The 20,618-nt window shown below is 42.2% G+C and overlaps 1 protein-coding gene across 2 annotated transcripts in view; it reads right to left on the bottom strand.

Annotated features, from left to right (window-relative positions):
* Positions 1 to 20,618, bottom strand: part of LOC139137306 (D-glucuronyl C5-epimerase B-like) — a 149,407-nt gene that overhangs the window by 109,087 nt on the left and 19,702 nt on the right. The window contains exon 1 of one of the 2 annotated variants that reach the window (XM_070705326.1): positions 8,983 to 9,111. The exons of the other annotated variant lie outside the window; for it this stretch is intronic. The gene's annotated coding sequence lies outside the window, so the exon portion shown is untranslated. Of the gene's footprint in view, positions 1 to 8,982; positions 9,112 to 20,618 lie in introns of those variants that run through there. 2 annotated transcript variants of the gene reach the window in all.

Below are 20,618 nucleotides of genomic sequence, written 5' to 3'. Positions count from 1 at the left end.
TGTACATGATGATGTATCGGGCTTTTGATTTATTCAAAAGTTCACAAAACTGTTCAAAGACGGGTGCGAAAATTGAAAAGTTTTGTCAGGAATAATACGACATTAAGGGAATCAACTGATCTCAGCCGTCTATAAAATTAAGAAAGACAGTCGATTTAGCAGACCGGTTAAGTACCAATATTGGAGTCTTGCGACGGGGGAATTGCTATCTCCCTCGTTAAACTATCCACAGAACTCATAAGCTTCTGTCATTTGCCAGTCTAGTAAGCACCAATCACAGTCATCGCTGTCCAGAATGTTGCCAAGAAGCTGCAACTTGGGGGGTCCTGGAACGACCAGCACCAGCTGTGACATCTTTTAATTTCACAGGGATTCATCGGGAGAGTAGGAGAGAAAGCGGATCAATTTTGAAAGGTGTAACATTTATACCACCTCCGATATTTCATCTCTCAGCTCGGCCGTGATTGGAGCTGACATTTGGAAGACAATAAACGACGTGAAGTGTTTCAGTGTTTCAAAGGTTACTGACAGGTAACCTGGAGACATCAACTGTAACTTTTGGTGTGAACATTTCCCATGACGTCCGGATCTGATGACCTTTATTGAAACTGCAAATATTACCTAGGATGAATGGTATTTGATTTCAAGCATTATTGCACTGTTGGTGTACATGTCATTGACTAGTTTATTTTATAGCGTGTTTTATGAATTCATGACATTTCTGGCTAAATTTAATTTGATATTATATTGATTTATTATCCATAATATCCGTGGAATTGAATTTTGTAAGTGTCATGAACATGCACAGGTTTAAATACTATGTGTACATATCTTTTTATTTCAAAATTTTCCATAATGAGCTGGTGCTTAAATCTTGCTGTTAGAGCTGCTAAAGTCTGGTACAATGAGTTAAGAGCTTGCTATATCAAATGCATAATAAAGTGAAGAGTTGTGAAATGTTTCAGATACTAAGATCACAATCGCCCAATTGGATTAGAAACAGGTCTATTTATTTCAAAGTGAGGCAACATTCAAGAAGAGAAGCCGCAAACTGATGGTGTCATACCTGCCGTACACAAAACCGAGGCTCTACAGAGTCTGACTGCACTTTGTGGCTGTACCATTTTTTGAATAATTTATTTTCACAAACTTTATTTTTGTAAATAAAGGTATACATATCTGAGGGTGACATCAAAATGATCAAATCTTCACATGACTTTTAGCAAAATATCAATTTTCTGAGCTGAAGCACTTAAATACAACATGTCTCTCACAATTATGACAGAGAGAAATGTCTCTTCAAGATTACACACACACTATTTTTTTTCAATTTATCCAAAGTGATTTTCATCTTAAAGTTGATAGAACAAAACAGAAATTGATGATCAGCCTTCTGAAATTCAAACATGAAACGATATTTTCAAATTACGCAATATCAACTTGAATATCATATTGTGTACTGCAGCAAGGCCACTCAATAATATGACAGCATAGTTGACATAGATTATCACATAAAAGGCGTTTGCTTCTTCAGAAAATCAGACAAAAGTTGCAGTCTAACAAAACCTAAGCTAAAATTTGGTATTTTTACCAGTACCATACAAAGGAAAACTTGGCCTGCTATTTCGTATTGGAAACAAGAGAAATCTTCTGTTTGGCCAAACTAGTTGACGAAATATCTTTCAGTGGAGCCGCGGTAGGTACTTTGATGTTTTGAAAGATTTCTGGAAAACTATCATAGCTCTTGGACAAATCCTGGACGTTATAAAATATTTATGCGCTTGGTTGTATCAAGTTTCGGATCAAAATCCTAAGTATGATTGTCACCAGAAGACAAAGTCATACGCGGAGGAACTACAAGTATCTTTCTTTCCCACCTCAAGCCTTGTTTTAAGGATCTTCTTTTGTTGTGAAACCGGAGTTTACTGGCAACAAAAGTTACTGAATCTTGTTTCCTGTCAATGTACAGCGGCTTAGAAGGTTGAATCTGATTGGTAGAAACTCATTATCTACAGTAACTTGCAGAGTCTGAAACTAGGGCTTATCTCAACCTGTTTGGCAGTTTGGAAATAATTCAGTATGAGTTTAAGCCGACCAATTGGCTTAACGCTTCCAAGACTTTGTACATTTGCCCTCTTTTTTATCAATTTTTGAAAACTAGATATGCCTGCTTTACAAGGATCTATAACGTTGATGAATACTAAGTCACAATTCTTTGACAGTGGATTTCATCTTAATTTCTGCTTGATACATTTCTAGTCAAAGATTACAATCTTAAAAAAGACGACATTTCATTAGGGCAACTACCAGATGCTGCAGTCAGTTGAATTTTTTTTTTTTTTCGGAAAGAATAAATCATAAAACAAAGAAACAAAGATCAATACACACAAAGGTTCCAGATAATGATTCACGTAATTTTCCACATTACAGAACGAATCAAGTTTCAAATCAATTTTGTAAAAGGATGCACACAGAATGATCCCAAACATCCCTCAGAGCGAGATTTCAATTATTTCGCTCTCCTCATAATCCAGATCTGATATTTGAGAAATGAAACGTTATCTCCCCTTGCAAAAGTAAAGTAGTGTTTGAGAATTGTGCTTGGGGACTATTCTGACAAAAGGCAATCCTATCTGTGGAACACGTTTAAGAATTAATAAACCAATTTCCTTAGATTTAGCTATCTTTTCTTCCAATCACATCTTCTACGGCATCAATCCTTTTCCCGTAGACTCACAGATGCACATCAATTGTTTGAGGCTTGCAAATTTCTACGGCGCTCACGTAGAGGACGAGTAAATGTGAGCCACAAAAGCATGAGGTATTTTATCTTTCTGTGTTTTTTTTTATTATGCCTCAGCGGAATTGCCCACATTGTAACATATCCTTATGAACACTGTCACTACCCTTTTTATGAACAATTTTGGATTGATCCAATTGTTTGTCATGAGAATGGTTAGACTCATGTATGCAGAATGGGGGTGATACTATAGAAGGGAACTGTTTGAATCTAGAGGGAAGAAAATGGAAGGAACAGGACTACAACAGTAAATGAGAAACTGTGAAAGTGAAAAGGTCAGGCTGGGGAACCAAAACAGGAGAAAGTCTGGGAGAATCTGATTGGCGAATTCATTACATCCATGAGATCTTCAAGATTCAACATTACAAAGAAACATTAAGATTAGATAAGCGTTTTAAAATGACTGTTATTGAAATTGCTTCTCCTTGATGGGAGGCATCCCATATTCCTCATTTTTCAATTTCAGTAAACCTTTCCGATGAGAAAAAGAAATTCAATCAATGGAAGTGAATTTCCTTGGTGGTTTAAATTTCAGCAAAGGCCTTCAGTTTAGGTTGAACCATACTGCAGATGTCTGTGAGCCTCCCTGAAAAGCACTTTACATACATTTAAAAATTAACAAAAATCAACGCTGTGACACAATAGAAATTTGAGAATGAGTTTTCTGGGGTGGGGGTTTTAATCAGAAGGCATCAATGACAACACATGTAGTATACAGGGTTAATTTTTCTTGGGGGGGGGGGGAGAGGGTGAACTCAACTGTTAACTGCTTGTATGAAAACTAAGTTTATCAGTGTACACTGCAGCAAGGCAGCTGGTACAGATGTGATGTCAAATTGACTATAGCTTGTATTCATACAAACACTGCATGGCTCAGAATTGAAAGATGAGTATGTCACAAAAGATTTTTTTTTGAGAGAGAAATTACCCCCAAGACAATGTCTTCAGAATATCTAAAATGTCAATCTTTCTATCAATGCTGCGGTGATATTATTTGCTTATCGTCTTTGTTGGTTACTTACACAGGGACTGGTGATAACACAGTTATTTTGTCTTGAACTGAGAGTGACATGACAACTCTCTATTGTTTACTCTGTTCACCCCCCCCCCTCCCTACCCTCCATTGCCAGAAAACAGGCCTACAACCACCACTGATACAAAAGGGTTTGGGCGAAACCATTGTGGAGAAGGGGGTTACAGCTCCATTAGCTGTACTTGTCACGTATTATCTTTGTTCTGAAAACACAGTTTCTTATTCTACATTGACACTCATGTCAAAATGCCTCATCTTCAACCTATCCACACAGTCAGTACTCTATATACTTGAATGTACAGGTACATGTATATTTGAAGTCCAACGTTGTTATCGGCAACTGAACTTCTAGTCTTGACCTCAATTTTTTGTCAATAATGTTTTTATATATTTGCAAGACTGATGGTATGTATTTTGAAATACAAGAAGAAGTGTGCTTACTTTACGGAACAAAAATAGTGAAAATCTTATCAAAGATTACAGTTATTAATGTCCCTCAAGACTTTATCTGCTGTACCAGTATATATGCAAAGCTGTCCTAGAAATAGTTTACGATGAACTATTGATGTGAAAATCTATGACTACCAATAAAATCTTGAATGCTTGACTGCAAATGTACCTATATCCTTATGCTGTTTTGGTGTCAATATATTTTGCCTCTGTGTAACTTCCATTGTATGGGTATCGATCAGAATTATCAAGCCTGCAAAACTATTTCTGGTGCTCGTCTGGAAGGCACGACATAAACACTCAGTTACTCAGTAACCCTGGCTTTCAACCTGCCACAAACAGAGCTGACCTACGATTATTTTGAAAATTTGGGGGACGCCCAAGGTAATTCTACAAAAAGTGCACCAAAAATGAGTCATAAAGTAGTCATGAAAACATGTTGTTCTGGGATTTTTTGGAGTCTGAGTACCTGCTGACTCCAAATGTCATTTACTTGTAGTGTACCTGCAATGTTTTAAAAATGTGTCACATGAATGGTGTATATTGCCAGTTTGTTCTTGCGGTCAAAAGTAAAATGTACCTGAGATGTACAGAAATACTGAGGGCACTGCAAGATTGACAAAACAACATTTGGAGAAAATTATATTGAAATTCTCTGCATAAACTACAGTATACACAAACTTTTGTTCTTGAAGTTAGATTCTTCATATCCCAGGATTTATTTCCTCAAGAAAAGCAAATATTCTTGGCAACTGGCAAATCAATACAACACAGTCGAAACTTTTCATAGTTTTGTTAATTATTGATGATTCCCCTTAAATATTCTAAACCTTTGCTGCTAGGATTTGCAAAGAACTACACCAATCTGTATATGCAATGATTTGACAATGACACACTAAAGTTATCGAGTTTACATTAGTTATTTTCAAGATTTATTTCCTCTAGAAAACCATCTATTTTTGGTAACTTTTCAGGCAGCCATGGTGCACATGGAACAGATATGCCTGAAGTACGTGCATGTGTAGTACCTATGTTATGTCTGCGTGCATTCACTTATGTGAGTGTGCGCACAGTTGTACAGGTTCCCGGCATGTGAGTGTGCAGAAAATTTTCCTTTCCTTTCATTTCAAAAGTGTATGCTGATTTCACCTCGCTTTAGGGAATACTGTAAGTAAGACAGGAAACTCTTGTTTACCACAAATGTAATCCACCGAGTCAAAATATTGAAGAACAAATTTAAAACTTAATGTTGATTGTCGCATCATTGCATACACAGAATGGTGGGGGTTCCTTACAAATCCTGGGAAAGTCTTTTAGAAATATTGAAGTTGTCATCGATATGTGTAAACTGAGTAAAAACTGACTTCATGCTGGCATAAAGAGCGCCCTCATTAGTCAAGCATATGCTGTCATGGACCCGCGGCCATCTTTCTCATGAGTTCATTCATTCAAATGAACTACTAAAGTTATAATTGAAGTTATCAGAGTAAAAAGTTTCATGTTCAATGAAATAACAAAAAGAGTTTAACTGAGAGAATGAAAATGAATGAAGGTTTTCAATGCTATGTTTTGCTGTTCTTTGTCACTCCAGAGACACGACTACTTCTGAATCAATTTTTTTTTAAGGTACATTTGGGATAACTAACTTTCCCTCAACTTGAAAACTGTCATAAACTCAGCAAATGTGTTATTAAAATGGTGCTTTCTACTGAGTCCACTAAGTTCCCCAGGTGTTCATAAAGTCTTCTTTTGATTGCTATGTGCAACTTGTATGCTGACACTGTACGGGCACAGCACTGATTGTAATCGTAGGTTTGTTGCCTAATACCTCAAGCAATGTGTGTGCTACCTTTGTCCCTGTTGACAGACATGCAGACAAATTCTGTCTCTGTGCATCCATACTCGATTATTGCAGCTTGTGGTAAGATCCTTTGACATGTGAGTTTTATAGTCTCAACCATGTCACGCGGTAGCAAAGAACCGATTTTATCCTTCGTGCAAGAGTAATTTCCATGTTTCGTTAAAATTTTCAGGAACAAAAATTTTGGATACATGTGTTGAAACTGGGACACTATTACAAATCAGCCCTATTCTACCACAATTCTTAAAAAACTCCTGTATAGCAATCAACATGGACGGTACAGTGACTTTCAATCATCAGAACACAGAACATGTAAACTCAGTGCACATGTACACTGTCAAAATCACTTCTCTATTCACGATAACAATGCCCATTACACAGACACAGGCTGTGTTGACAGGCTAAATACCTGGTTTTCACCTCGCTTCAGGGAGTACTGTAAGTATTAAAGACAGGAAAATCTTGTTTACCACAAATGTAATCCACGGAGTCAAAATATTGAACAACAGATAAAAAGTTAATGTTGATGTCCTTTTGAGATTCATCGTATTTCTGTGCAATTTTCAATGACGGTTCTCCGAGTAGAATCTCATATGAAAAAAAAAGATAATATAATCTTGACAAGTTGTATTCCTCGTTGACCAATACCTCACACATTACTGTGCCATCATTACCTCAACTCGCACACTCATGGGATTCTGTTCAGTATTAGGGTCTACACAGCGGGAATTGTTTTAGATCAAAAACGATCAAAAACTATCAAAAGTGGATAAAACTTGGACACGATGCCGGTTTTTGGTTGTTATTCATGGTTTCTATGGGTCGGAGGTCAGATGAACTGGGAGATGGTTGCCATTTTGTTCTAGACAACAGGCATTCCCGCAATGACAGGGCCGCAGTTTACAGCTAATATGCCGATTCTATTTTCTGCCTGTCCAAATTTTCAGGATCTTCCATATCAAAGCACTGAGCAAATCAATCTGAAATTCATTTATTTATTACATAATTATGTTTTTCTTGGTAACTGCTTTGTTTTCATGATTATCCATATGTGTCACAGCATCTTAAAACAGAGAAAGTTTGATACATGTACATGTATTCACACAAGAAGCAGTATGAGTTAAGGTAGAACATGCCTCAGGGACAGATATTTCGACTCTCAAACTTTTATAATTCTTTTCTGATCTACCACTGGTGGGGGTTCATTTTAAAGCTTTCGGTGTAAGAAAACTTCTCACCAGCTTAATTTTTTGAAATTCGAAAATTTTAGCACAGGGATGGTGGCCATTTTGAATTTTAAATATCATAATATCTTGAGTTATTTGTTTCCTTAGTACAAAAATTTGCGCGTTGACCCCAGATTTTTATTTTTGATTTTGAAAGAGAATGGTTGAAAGATTCCTCAAGGAAAGTTTGAGCATAAGTTTAAGTCTTTCACTTTCGAGGTGCATACTACCTTAATACAACTTGTACTAGCCCACTCAGTCTCTTGTGCAAAGAGAATAAAATGACACATTTGACATGTAAAAGAAAACATCACTTCCTTGAACTAATTCAAGCTACTCCCTCTAACAAGAAGTGGAATACCAAAAATACTTAGTTAATACACCAAGAAAACCCAAGCCACCATCATAAGGAGGTACAACACTCCTTCAAGATGAGATAAAAACATCTGGGTGAAAAAAGCACCAGGTTAAGATTGCTGACAGAGGCACATTTGCACAGACTTTGAAAGCAGGCTGTCATTTTCATGACCTTTTGACACTCCTCAACAGCTCTACCTCCTCTGTGTTTTCTGGGTCCTGCATCCAATTGCCCTTTGACCTCAGGAACAGATCAGCAATGAGTACCACTACCTATTTCTAATGAGACTTGTAATCTTTGAACCTGTCCCCAAACACTCACTTGCCCTCACTTAATTGTTTTCAATCTATCTCACATTTAATCAGTTGATGCCCGACCATTTATATTTTCCCAATGCAGTAGAACTGGAGAGATTACACAATTACCGATTCTTTTTCTTATTTTTATCGTCAAGTCCAAATGCTTGGATATTTACACAATCAATCATAAACTGACAACTCCTGTTTGTCATAAAGTAATTTACGTTTCAGAGTTATATGGTTGATTGTGTATGGACACTATAAGACAAAGTAGCATTTTTGTGAAGGCTGGCATCAGGTACGTTTTACAGGGAGGTTCCCTAGTCACATTACTTTATCCACCCTCCAACCCCAAACCCCCCCACCCAGCCCCTACATATCAATGAAATCCTATGTGAGGCAAACAAAACGGGTTCAAGGTTCCTAAACAATTTATATACAAGTACGAATCCTAACCTGAGCAAAGACACAGCAAACCAACATATCCTTGATGGCTGCATTTTGTTGCACAGTTTAGTATCTATAAGTCAATTTGAAGCCTTTCAAATGCCTTGGATTTTGTATAGTGCCAACATTTTATATGGCTCGACGCATGCTTGGTTTTCTTTATAGTCAACATCTGGGTTCAGGAAATTGTTTGTTTCCTTCATTTCATCCGATTTCTATGCAGCTCAAAAGCACACAGTGCATGTAAATTCAGGGAAGAGTAAAACTGGAGATCAATAGTAAAATGTTTTGCTGTCACAACATTTGAACAAATTTTTGTGAAAATTATAAAACACTGGCACAGTATGGTAGCAGCAACCTGTCTTTGATGTACCTTGCACAACCGATAATTACATTGTGCGGCTGCATTCCATGATTCAAGTGGATATATAGGTCAAGTTGGAATGGCAAGTATTCCGCCTACCTTCAGCTTGAAAGACAGCAGATGGATTTTTGACAGAAAATTTACCTTCAAAATGGATGAAATGTGGACCTCTCCTGGAAAATCAGTGACGCAGAAGAAATTTGCAGCGACTAAAAGGTCTGCTAGTGTTGAAAACTGGACGCAGTACCACGATGAGCAGTACAATCCATGGAAGATAATGTTTATCTGATGTTTAAACGGCTGTCAATCATGACTGTTTGTGTATAGTGTTAAATAAGTTCACATTTATCTAGCAAATACAGCAACTAGTACAATAAATAGGTTCTTTTGTTATTTCAGGCATGCCTAGGGGAACAGTGTTTTTCTTTTTAAGTGCAAATGAAGGGGTGGAATTTTTCAACGGCAAAAGTTTCACAAATGATGTACAAGGTATGTCTCTGTCATTGTATGGACTATGACTCAGTGATAGAGCTTCTAATACTGAATCTTGCCGAGCTCAGAAGCAATGTTTCCAACTTTAGAAGCAAGTGCCGAGATGTTTCCGTGTGGGCAATGTCTGTTGGGGGAGAGAGAAAGCCTAAATCAAGTTATTCGGTAGAAAATTTTAGCAATGGCAAACATCAAATGTCAAAGAATATGCATTCGCCTGTGCATGTCGAGTGCCTATACAAGCTGTATCAAGCTATGGAATGGAATTTCTGCCTGCCATTCAATTCCTGACTTGAACAGCACAATTACACATCAGATAACTAGCCTATATTTCTTCAAAATTGAAGTACTGTAATTCCAGGCTTTCCATTTTAAGCAAAATACAACTCTTTCCTTATCCTCTTCTGTCACTCAGTATATGTGCTCATGTAATTTGTTTTACATGTGTATGTACGATTTTTTTTTTGTACCAGGCATTTCATAGGTTCATAATTATGATAGCTGCCGATCAACTTATTTGTATTTGATTTCTAGTGTAAATGCTTATTACTGCAATATTTATCATTCGATCATATTTTGTCGTTGAGCATTATGTTCTGGAAGAGCCATGCCTGTGCAGTAGTTCCTGACATATTTTCACTATCTTTACAGCTAATTTCATGTACCAGTACGTGCCTGTATAAAACGGGCAACATGTTCACATTGATCATTCATACATAGATCTACTTGCAACATGCATGTCGACTCAATCACCCATTGCATTTCATTTTTCATGATTGTAGGTCAGTGGATATGAACATTTCGTCAGTTTGATGGATTTTAAAAAGGGGAAGTCCTCAATCCCTGGTTCTAGTATTAGTTCTTGTTGACATCCAGTTTTCATGCAGTGTTAGTCCTTTGTTCGTGAATTAAAACTGTTATCAGGTTGTTAATTTGCTTTTCAGATAAAGCTGATAAATAACCTGCCCCTTTAAAAATTGAAATCGGGCTGTCGGATTATGAAAACTTCAATATTGTTTTTTTTGGAGTATTTGATATTAAGAAATAATGGTGACATTCAGAGAGTTCAGAATGGACATTCCAATACGAGTACACAACTGTGTCAGAAGCAATAGTTGCCAGGATTTGTAATGGTAGTTTGTTTTTGACTTTGCTCAGGACAAGCAAACCAATTAACAGAATTTTACATGAAAGTCTCTTTGACGAGTGTTTTAAAAAATACTGTGGCCTGTTTGATAATATATCAAAATTTCACAAAAATAAACCATCTTGATAACATAAAATGTGTCTGTCACAGAAATGTTGTGGTTTCAAGATGTGCTCAAGATTCACCAGGGCTGCAAACTCGGCAGACAGCCCATGTAGCCGACAATGAGATGCTAATGATATGCAGAATGTACAAGTTTCAGGTTTCGTCGACCAACTTCCCCCTCTTGGGTACAACTTCAAACTCAGAAATACCAAGTCGGTGGCTATCGCCTGTTACATAATTCAATAGCAAACTTGTGGAAGTTGGCAAGTTCTTGGGACCCTCTGCCAACTTGCCAACTTACTTGCCAACTTTCAATGGGGAAGTTGGCGGGGGCCTCTGCCAACTTGCCAACTTACTTGCCAACTTTTAATGGGAAGTTGGCGGGGGCCTCTGCCAACTTGCCAACTTACTTACTTGCCAACTTTAATTGGTGGAAGTTGGCGGGGGCCTCTGCCAACTTGCCAACTTACTTGCCAACTTTCAATGGGGAAGTTGGCGGAGGCCTCTGCCAACTTCCACCAATTAAAGTTGGCAAGTAAGTAAGTTGGCAAGTTGGCACAGGCTTCCGCCAACTTCCACCCATGAAAGTTGGCAAGTAATGGAGTTGGCAAGTAAGTTGGCAAGTTGGCACAGGCCTCTGCCAACTTCCACCCATGAAAGTTGGCAAGTAAGTAAGTTGGCAAGTTGGCAGAGGCCCCCGCCAACTTCCATCCATTTAAGTTGGCAAGTAAGTAAGTTGGCAAGTTGGCAGAGGCCCCCGCCAACTTCCACCCATGAAAGTTGGCAAGTAAGTTGGCAAGTTGGCAGAGGCCCCCGCCAACTTCCACCCATGAAAGTTGGCAAGTAAGTTGGCAAGTTGGCAGAGGCCTCCACCAACTTCCACCCATGAAAGTTGGCAAGTAAGTTGGCAAGTTGGCACACGCCTCCGCCAACTTCCACCCATGAAAGTTGGCAAGTAAGTTGGCAAGTTGGCAGAGGCCCCCGCCAACTTCCACCCATGAAAGTTGGAAAGTAAGTAAGTTGGCAAGTTGGCAGAGGCCCCTGCCAACTTCCACCCATGAAAGTTGGCAAGTAAGTAAGTTGGCAAGTTGGCACAGGCCCCCGCCAACTTCCACCCATGAAAGTTGGCAAGAAAGTAAGTTGGCAAGTTGGCAGAGGCCCCCGCCAACTTCAACCCATGAAAGTTGGCAAGTAAGTTGGCAAGTTGGCACAGGCCCCCGCCAACTTCCAGCAGACAGTCAATGTAGCCGACAATAAGATGCTAATGATATGCAGAATGTACAAGTTTCAGGTTTCGTCGACCAACTTCCCCCTCTTGGGTACAACTTCAAACTCTGAAATACCAAGTCGGTGGCTATCGTCTGTTACATAATTCAATAGCAAACTTGCAGAAGTTGACAAGTTCATGGGACCCTCTGCCAACTTGCCAACTTACTTGCCAACTTTCAATGGGGAAGTTGGCGGGGGCCTCTGCCAACTTGCCAACTTACTTACTTGCCAACTTTCATGCGTGGAAGTTGGTGGCGCCCTTTGCCAAGTTGTGGAAGTTGGCAAGTTTGTGGGACCCTCTGCCAACTTGCCAACTTACTTGCCAACTTTCAATGGGGAAGTTGGCGGGGGCCTCTGACAACTTGCCAACTTACTTACTTGCCAACTTTCATGCAGTTGGCAAGTTGGCAGAGGCCCCCGCCAACTTCCACCCATGAAAGTTGGCAAGTAAGTAAGTTGGCAAGTTGGCAGATGCCCCGCCAACTTCCCGGTATGGAAGTTGGCAAGTAAGTTGGCAAGTTGGCACAGGCCTCTGCCAACTTCCACCCATGAAAGTTGGCAAGTAAGTAAGTTGGCAAGTTGGCAGAGGCCCCCGCCAACTTCCATCCATTTAAGTTGGCAAGTAAGTAAGTTGGCAAGTTGGCAGAGGCCCCCGCCAACTTCCACCCATGAAAGTTGGCAAGTAAGTTGGCAAGTTGGCAGAGGCCTCCGCCAACTTCCACCCATGAAAGTTGGCAAGTAAGTAAGTTGGCAAGTTGGCGCAGGCCCCTGCCAACTTCCACCCATGAAAGTTGGCAAGTAAGTTAGCAAGTTGGCAGATGCCCCTGCCAACTTCCACCCATGAAAGTTGGCAAGTAAGTAAGTTGGCAAGTTGGCAGAGGCCCCCGCCAACTTCCCAGTATGAAAGTTGGCAAATAAGTTGGCAAGTTGGCACAGGCCTCCGCCAACTTCCACCCATGAAAGTTGGCAAGAAAGTAAGTTGGAAAGTTGGCAGAGGCCCCCCCAACTTCCACCCATGAAAGTTGTCAAGTAAGTTGGCAAGTTGGCAGAGGCCCCCGCCAACTTCCACCCATGAAAGTTGGCAAGAAAGTAAGTTGGCAAGTTGGCAGAGGCCCCCGCCAACTTCCACCCATGAAAGTTGGCAAGTAAGTAAGTTGGCAAGTTGGCAGAGGCCCCCGCCAACTTCCCAGCCATGAAAGTTGGCAAGTAAGTTGGCAAGTTGGCACAGGCCTCCACCAACTTCCACCCATGAAAGTTGGCAAGAAGTAAGTTGGCAAGTTGGCAGAGGCCCCGCCAACTTCCCCATGAAAGTTGGCAAGTAAGTTGGCAAGTTGGCAGAGGCCCCCGCCAACTTCCACCCATGAAAGTTGGCAGTAAGTAAGTTGGCAAGTTGGCAGAGGCCCCCGCCAACTTCCACCATGAAAGTTGGCAAGTAAGTAAGTTGGCAAGTTGGCAGAGGCCCCCGCCAACTTCCACCCATGAAAGTTGGCAAGTAAGTTGGCAAGTTGGCAGAGGCCCCCGCCAACTTCCACCCATGAAAGTTGGCAAGTAAGTAAGTTGGCAAGTTGGCAGGCCCCCGCCAACTTCCACCCATGAAAGTTGGCAAGTAAGTTGGCAAGTTGGCAGAGGCCCCCGCCAACTTCCACCCATGAAAGTTGGCAAGTAAGTAAGTTGGCAAGTTGGCAGACGCCCCCGCCAACTTCCACCCATGAAAGTTGGCAAGTAAGTTGGCAAGTTGGCAGAGGCCTCCGCCAACTTCCACCATGAAAGTTGGCAAGTAAGTAAGTTGGCAAGTTGGCAGAGGCCCCCGCCAACTTCCACCCATGAAAGTTGGCAAGTAAGTTTGGCAAGTTGGCAGAGGCCCCCGCCAACTTCCACCCATGAAAGTTGGCAAGTAAGTAAGTTGGCAAGTGGCAGAGGCCCCGCCAACTTCCACCCATGAAAGTTGGCAAGTAAGTTGGCAATTGGCAGAGGCCCCCGCCAACTTCCACCCATGAAAGTTGGCAAGTAAGAGTTGGCAAGTTGGCAGAGGCCCCCGCCAACTTCCACCCATGAAAGTTGGCAGAAGTAAGTTGGCAAGTGGCAGAGGCCCCCGCCAACTTCCACCCATGAAAGTTGGCAAGTAAGTTGGCAAGTTGGCACAGGCCTCTGCCAACTTCCCTGATGAAAGTTGTCAAGTAAGTTGGCAAGTTGGCATAGGCCTCCGCCAACTTCCACCCATGAAAGTTGGCAAGTAAGTAAGTTGGCAAGTTGGCACAGGCCCCGCCAACTTCCACCCATGAAAGTTGGCAAGTAAGTAAGTTGGCAAGTTGGCAGAGGCCCCCGCCAACTTCCATGTATGAAAGTTGGCAAGTAAGTTGGCAAGTTGGCAGAGGCCCCGCCAACTTCCACCCATGAAAGTTGGCAAGTAAGTAAGTGGCAAGTTGGCAGAGGCCCCCGCCAACTTCCACCATGAAAGTTGGCAAGTAAGTTGGCAAGTTGGCACAGGCCTCCGCCAACTTCCACCCATGAAAGTTGGCAAGTAAGTAAGTTGGCAAGTTGGCAGAGGCCCCCGCCAACTTCCACCCATGAAAGTTGGCAAGTAAGTAAGTTGGCAAGTTGGCAGAGGCCCCCGCCAACTTCCACCCATGAAAGTTGGCAAGTAAGTAAGTTGGCAAGTTGGCAGAGGCCCCCGCCAACTTCACCCATGAAAGTTGGCAAGTAAGTTGGCAAGTTGGCAGAGGCCTCCGCCAACTTCCACCCATGAAAGTTGGCAAGTAAGTAAGTTGGCAAGTTGGCAGAGGCCCCGCCAACTTCCACCCATGAAAGTTGGCAAGTAAGTTGGCAAGTTGGCAGAGGCCCCCGCCAAGTTCAAGAAAAGTTGTAAAGTTGGCAGAGGCCCCCGCCAACTTCCACCCATGAAAGTTGTCAAGTAAGTTGGCAAGTTGGCAGAGGCCCCCGCCAACTTCCACCCATGAAAGTTGGCAAAGTAAGTTGGCAAGTGGCAGAGGCCCCCGCCAACTTCCACCCATGAAAGTTGGCAAGTAAGTTGGCAAGTTGGCAGAGGCCCCCGCCAACTTCCACCATGAAAGTTGGCAAGTAAGTTGGCAAGTTGGCAGAGGCCCCCGCCAACTTCCACCCATGAAAGTTGGCAAGTAAGTAAGTTGGCAAGTTGGCAGAGCCCCCGCCAACTTCCACCATGAAAGTTGGCAAGTAAGTTGGCAAGTTGGCACAGGCCTCCGCCAACTTCCACCCATGAAAGTTGGCAAGTAAGTAAGTTGGCAAGTTGGCAGAGGCCCCCGCCAACTTCCACCAATGAAAGTTGGCAAGTAAGTAAGTTGGCAAGTTGGCAGAGGCCCCCGCCAACTTCCACCCATGAAAGTTGGCAAGTAAGTTGGCAAGTTGGCAGAGGCCCCCGCCAACTTCCACCCATGAAAGTTGGCAAGTAAGTTGGCAAGTTGGCAGAGGCCCCCGCCAACTTCCACCCATGAAAGTTGGCAAGTAAGTAAGTTGGCAAGTTGGCAGAGGCCCCCGCCAACTTCCACTCATGAAAGTTGGCAAGTAAGTTGGCAAGTTGGCAGAGGCCCCCGCCAACTTCCACCCATGAAAGTTGTCAAGTAAGTTGGCAAGTTGGCACAGGCCCCTGCCAACTTCCACCAATGAAAGTTGGCAGTAAGTAAGTTGGCAAGTTGGCAGAGGCCCCCGCCAACTTCCACGCATGAAAGTTGGCAAGTAAGTTGGCAAGTTGGCACAGGCCCCGCCAACTTCCCCCATGAAAGTTGGCAAGTAAGTAAGTTGGCAAGTTTGCGCAGGCCTCCGCCAACTTCCCCCATGAAAGTTGGCAAGTAAGTAAGTTGGCAAGTTGGCAGAGGCCCCTGCCAACTTCCACCCATGAAAGTTGGCAAGTAAGTAAGTTGGCAAGTTGGCACAGGCCCCTGCCAACTTCCACCCATGAAAGTTGGCAAGTAAGTAAGTTGGCAAGTTGGCAGAGGCCCCCGCCAACTTCCCCCCATGAAAGTTGGCAAGTAAGTGGCAAGTTGGCACAGGCCCCCGCCAACTTCCACCCATGAAAGTTGGCAAGTAAGTAAGTTGGCAAGTTGGCAGAGGCCCCGCCAACTTCCACCCATGAAAGTTGGCAAGTAAGTAAGTTGGCAAGTTGGCGCAGGCCCCTGCCAACTTCCACCCATGAAAGTTGGCAAGTAAGTTAGCAAGTTGGCAGATGCCCCTGCCAACTTCCACCCATGAAAGTTGGCAAGTAAGTAAGTTGGCAAGTTGGCAGAGGCCCCTGCCAACTTCCACCCATGAAAGTTGGCAAGTAAGTTAGCAAGTTGGCAGATGCCCCTGCCAACTTCCACCCATGAAAGTTGGCAAGTAAGTAAGTTGGCAAGTTGGCAGAGGCCCCCGCCAACTTCCCAGTATGAAAGTTGGCAAGTAAGTTGGCAAGTTGGCACAGGCCTCCGCCAACTTCCACCCATGAAAGTTGGCAAGAAAGTAAGTTGGCAAGTTGGCAGAGGCCCCCGCCAACTTCCACCCATGAAAGTTGTCAAGTAAGTTGGCAAGTTGGCACAGGCCCCCGCCAACTTCCACCCATGAAAGTTGGCAAGTAAGTAAGTTGGCAAGTTGGCAGAGGCCCCGCCAACTTCCACCCATGAAAGTTGTCAAGTAAGTTGGCAAGTTGGCAGAGGCGACTGCCAACTTCCACAATGAAAGTTGGCAAGTAAGTAGTTGACAAGTTGGCAGAGGCCCCCGCCAACTTCACCCGATGAAAGTTGGCGAAGTAAGTTGGCAAGTTGGCAGAGGCCTCCGCCAACTTCCACCCATGAAAGTTGGCAAGTAAGTAAGTTGGCAAGTTGGCAGACACCCCCGCCAACTTCCCGGTATGAAAGTTGGCAAGTAAGTTGGCAAGTTGGCACAGGCCTCTGCCAACTTCCACCCATGAAAGTTGGCAAGTAAGTAAGTTGGCAAGTTGGCAGAGGCCCCCGCCAACTTCCATCCATTTAAGTTGGCAAGTAAGTAAGTTGGCAAGTTGGCAGAGGCCCCCGCAAACTTCCCTGTATGAAAGTTGGCAAGTAAGTTGGCAAGTTGGCAGAGGCCTCCGCCAACTTCCACCCATGAAAGTTGGCAAGTAAGTTGGCAAGTTGGCGCAGGCCCCTGCCAACTTCCACCCATGAAAGTTGGCAAGAAAGTAAGTTGGCAAGTTGGCAGAGGCCCCCGCCAACTTCCACCCATGAAAGTTGTCAAGTAAGTTGGCAAGTTGGCAGAGGCCCCCGCCAACTTCCACCCATGAAAGTTGGCAAGAAAGTAAGTTGGCAAGTTGGCAGAGGCCCCCGCCAACTTCCACCCATGAAAGTTGTCAAGTAAGTTGGCAAGTTGGCAGAGGCCCCCGCCAACTTCCACCCATGAAAGTTAGCAAGTAAGTAAGTTGGCAAGTTGGCAGAGGCCCCCGCCAACTTCCGAGTATGAAAGTTGGCAAGTAAGTTGGCAAGTTGGCACAGGCCTCCGCCAACTTCCACCCATGCAAGTTGGCAAGTAAGTTGGCAAGTTGGCAGAGGCCCCCGCCAACTTCCACCCATGAAAGTTGGCAAGTAAGTAAGTTGGCAAGTTGGCACAGGCCCCCGCCAACTTCCACCCATGAAAGTTGGCAAGTAAGTTAGCAAGTTGGGAGAGGCCCCCGCCAACTTCCACCCATGCAAGTTGGCAAGTAAGTAAGTTGGCAAGTTGGCAGAGGCCCCCGCCAACTTCCCTGTATGAAAGTTGGCAAGTAAGTTGGCAAGTTGGCACAGGCCCCCGCCAACTTCCACCCATGAAAGTTCGCAAGTAAGTAAGTTGGCAAGTTGGCAGAGGTCCCCGCAACTTTCCAGTTGTCAAGTAAGTTGCCAAGAGGGCAGAGGCCCGTGTCATCTATTATTGTCTTCTCATTTACATATTTTTCGTGTAACCCCATGTTCGTGTCGGCTACATAGACTATCTGCCGCAAACTCCCCCAAGACCCGTATCTCATTGAAGAGGTCAAAGGTTGGGTCAAAGGTCAATCAGGAGAAGTTGACAGGAAGCCCTAATACATGTACCCTTGGCTAAACTCTCACCACAAACACAAACATGCAAATCTGCACACCTGCATGCCGTAAAAAGGCTTCTAGGCACACTTGAAACTGTCAACCATCTTGCTTCAAGTGGTTTTTATTTTCAAGTGGCAAACGATAGTAGGTTTACCATTGAGCTTTGTTCAGTGAAAATGTCCAGAGCAGAATTGATGTTAACTACGTGTACGTGTATCACTGCATGTTCTTACTCCGAAAGGAAATTTGGAGTACAAATAACATGGATGAGACACAGGTGTGTCTAGGGGGAGTTGAAAATATTTGAACATCGGCCGGAGTGCACCAAGCACAGGAAACATGGCGAGGCAAGCCCTGAAAATTCATGCTTGAGGTTCAACAAGCACAATACAATGGCGTCGCTGAGTAAACACGGAACTTTTTAACTGAACCACTTAAATCATTAATGGTTTGAACCATAGAAATCCACTTATCACGGACAAACAGATGCAGGCCAAATGTTTACTTGGGCTATTCATGGTCTCAAAAGCATTGGAATGACTAATAAATGAGTATGGACATTACTGGGATTCTAATGATTACTTTCCAATAGTTTCTGTTGTAAAAAAAAGTCTGCGAGGGGAGTCTCTAACTGACAAACAGCTGTATGAACCGCAGTGTGTGATGTAAATGCAGTGTTGTACTTTTTATCTGTTGTTCCCTTCACTTTACCTTTTGTATGTAAGTAGCGTGTGTACATCTGTAATTTCAATTTATACTTTGCATCATTTACGTCATCAAAGTACATGTACCCGAAAAGTCACAGTTGACAGACATCTTGCGCACATATACCGGAGGTTCTGTAGAACTGACGAGAATGCAGTTCAATTTAAAAAGGACAGCGAAAATGACGAAGTTTATCCAAGTGAGGTATAGTGAACGCTAAATATCAAAAGAATCAATCAAATTTGGTCAATTGATATGATAACTGACAATACACAATTAGAAATATTATGAAATTCCTCGAATTATACCCCAGTGTAATGCTATGGGAGAAGGCACATTTACAACTGTGCAGCACTTTTCCACATTATGCCCGTAGTCAAGTCATCAATATTTGGACGAAAGCGTCTAATACCTGATCTACTTTTGTGAACAACCTGCTTCGTTTACAAGTTGCCGTCTCTGCGATTTAAAATTAAAATCTTTACTAGGTAACAGTTGAGGAGCTATCTTCTAAGATTTCATCTTTATCGATAGTTTCATTTGTTACAGCTGGGAATGTTGGAGCAAGACGGAGCCTGTATCAAAGTCCTAGTGAAATTGAAAGCGATTTTGTTGTGACTGCACATGACAGTTATGAAGAAATAGACTCTGAACTTGACATAGATGCTCTAGCAATGTCACATTGAAATGGGACACAAAATTTCAATGTCAGTATTACATCCAAAATGTGTAAAGGATTATTTCATTTAAAGCAATGTCCAATAATGTACATGATAAACCATTTACGGCTGTCTTAGGTATTGTAGCACCCTCACTGATGCTCCAGAGAAAGTGCCTGTCCTCAGGCAACAAATAATTATCAGGACCGTATTACTATAACTCTAACATACTACTGAGTAACAATAATTCTTCTTTTGTGTTCTTTTGTATCTTACAGCTTCCTATTTCTAAATCTGAAATGAGATTAGTGCACGCATGTCCACCACCCGTCAACAATTGCACATATGTCAATATCAATACCCATGAGAAAAGGAAACAATGAAATGGCTGTACCAGAATCTCGTAATCAATGTTATCAAATCAGCGTTTCAAATAACAGCATTATATAAACTGTAGCAGGTACTGTACTGCTGATCTGAGAGGCAGTCTGACATGAGCAATCTTTATATATTTGGGACAAACTTTGGAAATATCTCTCATTTAAGTAAAAATTTATCAAAAAAACACTTTTTCTATTTTTTTTATTTGAAATAAATGGGATTATTGACTTTGTACTATTTGAATAAATATGTTTTAAATTTTATAATTGTTCATATTTTTCGATACATGTATACACGAGTGAACTGACAGAGTTTTCAATGAATAAAGAAATTTTAATCAAAATCAAATTTTTATATTATATTGATATTCAAAATTGTACTGACAAACGCAAACTGCTGACAAATTCAGTAGTTGAAGTATAGGATGGGCTGACTTAGAGACCTTCCGATATTGTTGAACAACTGCTTCAGTGAAATAAAGCTATATAGGTACATGTATCACTGAAAATGAATGTCCTACTGAGACGCTCCCATTTCTATGCATATACCAGTACAGTTGTAAATACAACCCCACATAGGAAACAATATCATCGTTCCATTTTCTGGGGGTGTGTGGTTGAATGATGTAAACTGTACATATGTACATGTACCTATCCATGTATTGTAAACCATTTGAAACCCCCATTTTGCTGTATATAGATTCACCGACATCCTCCGGAACAATGTGACTGTACCATATTCTGGGAATGTGTGGGTGAATGCTGTGAGTAAAATGTAGTGGAGGTGGATAAAATACAATATACATATATGTACAGGTTATTTGGTGACTTGTGTGTCATACCTGTGTTTGGTCAAGGACATGAAGACTTTTCTAACACTCCGGATGGACTGTGGTCAAAGGGACAGGAAATATGCGTCACTGATTAGCCAAAAAGGCCTTACCTAATACCGGGTATGTGAATTACACTAATTTTGTTCTTTATTTCA

The sequence above is a fragment of the Ptychodera flava genome, chromosome 7 (genome assembly GCF_041260155.1).
Source record: "Ptychodera flava strain L36383 chromosome 7, AS_Pfla_20210202, whole genome shotgun sequence".
Lineage (NCBI taxonomy): Eukaryota > Metazoa > Hemichordata > Enteropneusta > Ptychoderidae > Ptychodera > Ptychodera flava.
Note: the sequence above shows the minus strand (reverse complement) of the source record. Positions and strands in the feature narration are given on the sequence as shown.